Below are 5,000 nucleotides of genomic sequence, written 5' to 3' on the forward strand. Positions count from 1 at the left end.
CACCCGCACCCGTTCGTGCACCACCCCAACCGCCAAACGCGCACCTCCAGCGGATGAACGGCGGACGTTTCCCGCACTCGTAAAGTGCAATCCACCCCTATAACGTGCGTTTCATGAAGAGTTATTGCCAATATGCGACATTCCCGCTGTCCCTATACATGAGCCGCGACCTGTACCACTTACGAGCGAGAGACGCGATCGCGTTGCTCACTGTACGGCGTCCGATACCGAGCCATCAGCATGTCGGTCCCCATGCGCGTTGCACTCGCACTCGCAGTCGCAAAAACGTGGGGCAAATATATTACGCGGAAGAGTTATAACAGACCGAGCCCCACTGCATGAGGGGAGTCTTTGTCACTAATGTACACAGATGGAACATTTTGGACTGGAACCAGATTACCCGTACACACGGCGCTGATTAGTAATCAATGCAGAGCCATCAAACTACAGAATATATATACAACTGTCCGTATACATGCTGAAAGAGTCTGCCCACAATGGGAACCACACGTCAGCCAGCCACTCTGATCACGCACCACTCTCTGCTTCTAACGGGCGCACATACAATATGTAAGCACCAGCATGGAACAACATCCAGTGCATCCTCTCCGCCACATTACACAATCCACACTATCACAACCAGACCAGGAGGTCCATGCGGAAAATACAATATCCCACCCTTTCGACATCCACCATTGCGCAGATCAGGCACCAACACCCACACATGTCCTATACAACGGTGCACCCAACATCACAATAGTACCTCCTGTCACAGCGCACAAACAATGACATGAGTCAAAGACACAGGTCTGACACAAGCATAGAATTGGAGCGCCGCCTCTAATAAGCCAAAGGTGCATCCTGACGTGACAAATCTGATCATGTCACAAGCATTCACTTACTATAATCACTATCAACGAACCTGCCGCCCCCGCCCCCCCCCTACACCTTTCCTTACAACAACGTGTAACCTAACCTAACCTAACCTATGTTGTACCTTAACCTAACCTATGTTGTACCTTAACCTAACCTATGTTGTACCTTAACCTAACCTATGTTGTACCTTAACCTAACCTATGTTGTACCTTAACCTAACCTATGTTGTACCTTAACCTAACCTATGTTGTGCCTTAACCTAACCTATGTTGTGCCTTAACCTAACCTATGTTGTGCCTTAACCTAACCTATGTTGTGCCTTAACCTAACCTATGTTGTGCCTTAACCTAACCTATGTTGTGCCTTAACCTAACCTATGTTGTGCCTTAACCTAACCCATGTTGTGCCTTAACCTAACCCATGTTGTGCCTTAACCTAACCCATGTTGTGCCTTAACCTAACCCATGTTGTGCCTTAACCTAACCCATGTTGTGCCTTAACCTAACCCATGTTGTGCCTTAACCTAACCCATGTTGTGCCTTAACCTAACCCATGTTGTGCCTTAACCTAACCCATGTTGTGCCTTAACCTAACCCATGTTGTGCCTTAACCTAACCCATGTTGTGCCTTAACCTAACCCATGTTGTGCCTTAACCTAACCCATGTTGTGCCTTAACCTAACCCATGTTGTGCCTTAACCTAACCCATGTTGTGCCTTAACCTAACCCATGTTGTGCCTTAACCTAACCCATGTTGTGCCTTAACCTAACCCATGTTGTGCCTTAACCTAACCCATGTTGTGCCTTAACCTAACCCATGTTGTGCCTTAACCTAACCCATGTTGTGCCTTAACCTAACCCATGTTGTGCCTTAACCTAACCCATGTTGTGCCTTAACCTAACCCATGTTGTGCCTTAACCTAACCCATGTTGTGCCTTAACCTAACCCATGTTGTGCCTTAACCTAACCCATGTTGTGCCTTAACCTAACCTATGTTGTGCCTTAACCTAACCCATGTTGTGCCTTAACCTAACCCATGTTGTGCCTTAACCTAACCCATGTTGTGCCTTAACCTAACCCATGTTGTGCCTTAACCTAACCCATGTTGTGCCTTAACCTAACCCATGTTGTGCCTTAACCTAACCCATGTTGTGCCTTAACCTAACCCATGTTGTGCCTTAACCTAACCCATGTTGTGCCTTAACCTAACCCATGTTGTGCCTTAACCTAACCCATGTTGTGCCTTAACCTAACCCATGTTGTGCCTTAACCTAACCCATGTTGTGCCTTAACCTAACCCATGTCGTGCCTTAACCTAACCCATGTCGTGCCTTAACCTAACCCACGTCGTGCCTTAACCTAACCCACGTTGTCGCCTAACGTAACCCACGTTGTCGCCTAAACCTGCTCTGTAATTGTTATACGACTCGTTCAATTAGTGTAGTGTTGCCCACCCGCAACCCTCGCAATATAGTTCGCTACTCGCACTCCCCGCTCCCCTGTGTATCGCTTCATGTTAAACACCTTGCAAGTCTTGCTCACTTTCCACATGCTCCTGCTGTACACTGTAATGTGGATGGCAGCAGGACGTACATGCCGCCCCTCCCCACGTCCCCACCTTGCCCCCTGCCTTCGCAAGCTGGTTGGTGAGAACTTTGCATGTTCAATGCCCTCCGCATGCGACGTACTCAGGCTACGTTGTGGTGCGGCCTGTGTCAACTGTCCGCTAATGTCGTACGCGTAAACCACAATCTGTACTGCACATTCGTCCTTATGTACTGAATGATACATCGTGGCACATGTGTGACCGTACAACGACTGCGCCCAAAAACGGCGGACCATACAGTGCAAATATTGTGCACGCAGCTACGTGTCGTCTCCCTATGAGAGCTGGATTGCAGTGTGGTACGCCATAGAGACGTGTGGGAGGAACGGACGCCGTGGATGGCGATCAGCATGAGCTGTCTGTTGATGTATTCGGACCTAGTCGTCTCTCCTCACACACCGTGATGGCATGGTGCACCGCGTTCCATATCTGCGACATGCTACAGAGGCCGGTTGACAGTCGTTCGAGCAATGGACATCGCATACGTACGGGGGCCACCTTCCACGTATTGTCTAGGCGTGCACATTTTGTTGCGTGTATGTGGGCAGACGTAGTGTGGCGTGACACCTGACACAGGCATGCAATAATCGTGGAAGTTGCAAATGGCGATGGACGCCTGCGTTTTCTGGTGAAGTTACGCAAATGAACAAATGGTAACCTGTTGTGGTGCGGTTGTTCTCGCTAGGGGTGAATCGGTGATGGCGACGATAGGTTGAGGTACTAACCGGTTGTTCCAGCGATACCCACCATGCCGACGAAACTGAACGGCATCTGGGTGTGAAGCGATACGCGGCGGTGGCTGGGTGGGACCGTCCCCGGCCGGTGAGGGGGCGCCTCCCGGCGTGCTGGCCGCGCGGTGCGTGGGCGCACGCGCTACAGCCGGCTGGTGGGGGCGGCCAGTGGCAGGCGCGCCGGCCGACGGACGCGGCAGGCGTCGCAGCTGCGCGCCGGCGCACCCTGCGCGCGGCGCCGTGCGGCCAAAGTAGGTCCTCGCGGGCCCGGTGCGAAGCGCGGTGGACATCTTCAGTGTGCTGGTCCGATTGAGGACTGTGTGCGTTGAGGATGCGCTGCCGCCCGGCGCTCGGCGCCGCGACGCCGTCTGCTGCTCGGTCGCCCCAGCGGTTCTCGCTGGTGGTTTGTATCGCAGCTGTGCGGATGTGTTGGCGCGTGCGCTGTGCTGGGAGAGTTCGCTTCGGCACCCAAGTGGGGCTTTTGTCCTTCTGTGGCGCTGGCGTTGGAGCTGCCGGTCACCGTAGGTGGCGCGTGTTGTCTCCCGCCGGCAATGCCACGACAGCACGCTCCCGGGCCTCTGTCGGCAGCGGCAAGCTCAGTTGGGAGCACGGGTGGTCGCACCGAAAGCGTCTACTCGCCTAACTCCGGGCGATTGCGCCTCTCTCGAACCCGACCAAGTACTTGGGACGGCGCTGCGCGCCGCCGGGACCTGAGAGGGTTTCGAGGTGTATTGTGCAGGGGAGCTCAGCCTCCTCCTGTTTGCAGAATGATTGAGCGGACGCTTGCGTGTTCGCGCGGGCCCCCGGGACACACTCCCGGGCGGCCGGCTGCTCAGCTCTAGTTGACGCAGCTCCCTGGTTGATCCTGCCAGTAGTCATATGCTTGTCTCAAAGATTAAGCCATGCATGTCTCAGTACAAGCCGCATTAAGGTGAAACCGCGAATGGCTCATTAAATCAGTTATGGTTCCTTAGATCGTACCCACGTTACTTGGATAACTGTGGTAATTCTAGAGCTAATACATGCAAACAGAGTCCCGACCAGAGATGGAAGGGACGCTTTTATTAGATCAAAACCAATCGGTCGGCTCGTCCGGTCCGTTTGCCTTGGTGACTCTGAATAACTTTGGGCTGATCGCACGGTCCTCGTACCGGCGACGCATCTTTCAAATGTCTGCCTTATCAACTGTCGATGGTAGGTTCTGCGCCTACCATGGTTGTAACGGGTAACGGGGAATCAGGGTTCGATTCCGGAGAGGGAGCCTGAGAAACGGCTACCACATCCAAGGAAGGCAGCAGGCGCGCAAATTACCCACTCCCGGCACGGGGAGGTAGTGACGAAAAATAACGATACGGGACTCATCCGAGGCCCCGTAATCGGAATGAGTACACTTTAAATCCTTTAACGAGTATCTATTGGAGGGCAAGTCTGGTGCCAGCAGCCGCGGTAATTCCAGCTCCAATAGCGTATATTAAAGTTGTTGCGGTTAAAAAGCTCGTAGTTGGATTTGTGTCCCACGCTGTTGGTTCACCGCCCGTCGGTGTTTAACTGGCATGTATCGTGGGACGTCCTGCCGGTGGGGCGAGCCGAAGGCGTGCGACCGCCCCGTGCGTGCTCGTGCGTCCCGAGGCGGACCCCGTTGAAATCCTACCAGGGTGCTCTTTATTGAGTGTCTCGGTGGGCCGGCACGTTTACTTTGAACAAATTAGAGTGCTTAAAGCAGGCAAGCCCGCCTGAATACTGTGTGCATGGAATAATGGAATAGGACCTCGGTTCTATTTTGTTGG

The 5,000-nt window shown here is 53.0% G+C and overlaps 1 non-coding gene across 1 annotated transcript in view; it reads left to right on the top strand.

The window, feature by feature from the left end:
- The first annotated feature begins 4,065 nt into the window (after positions 1-4,065).
- LOC124729128 overlaps positions 4,066-5,000 on the top strand; it is a 1,909-nt gene continuing 974 nt past the window's right edge. Inside the window, exon 1 of the ribosomal RNA XR_007007553.1 lies at positions 4,066-5,000. This exon is cut by the window's right edge and continues 974 nt beyond it. This is a non-coding gene — a ribosomal RNA (small subunit ribosomal RNA).

Source organism: Schistocerca piceifrons, unplaced genomic scaffold (assembly GCF_021461385.2).
Source record: "Schistocerca piceifrons isolate TAMUIC-IGC-003096 unplaced genomic scaffold, iqSchPice1.1 HiC_scaffold_1193, whole genome shotgun sequence".
Taxonomy (NCBI): domain Eukaryota; kingdom Metazoa; phylum Arthropoda; class Insecta; order Orthoptera; family Acrididae; genus Schistocerca; species Schistocerca piceifrons.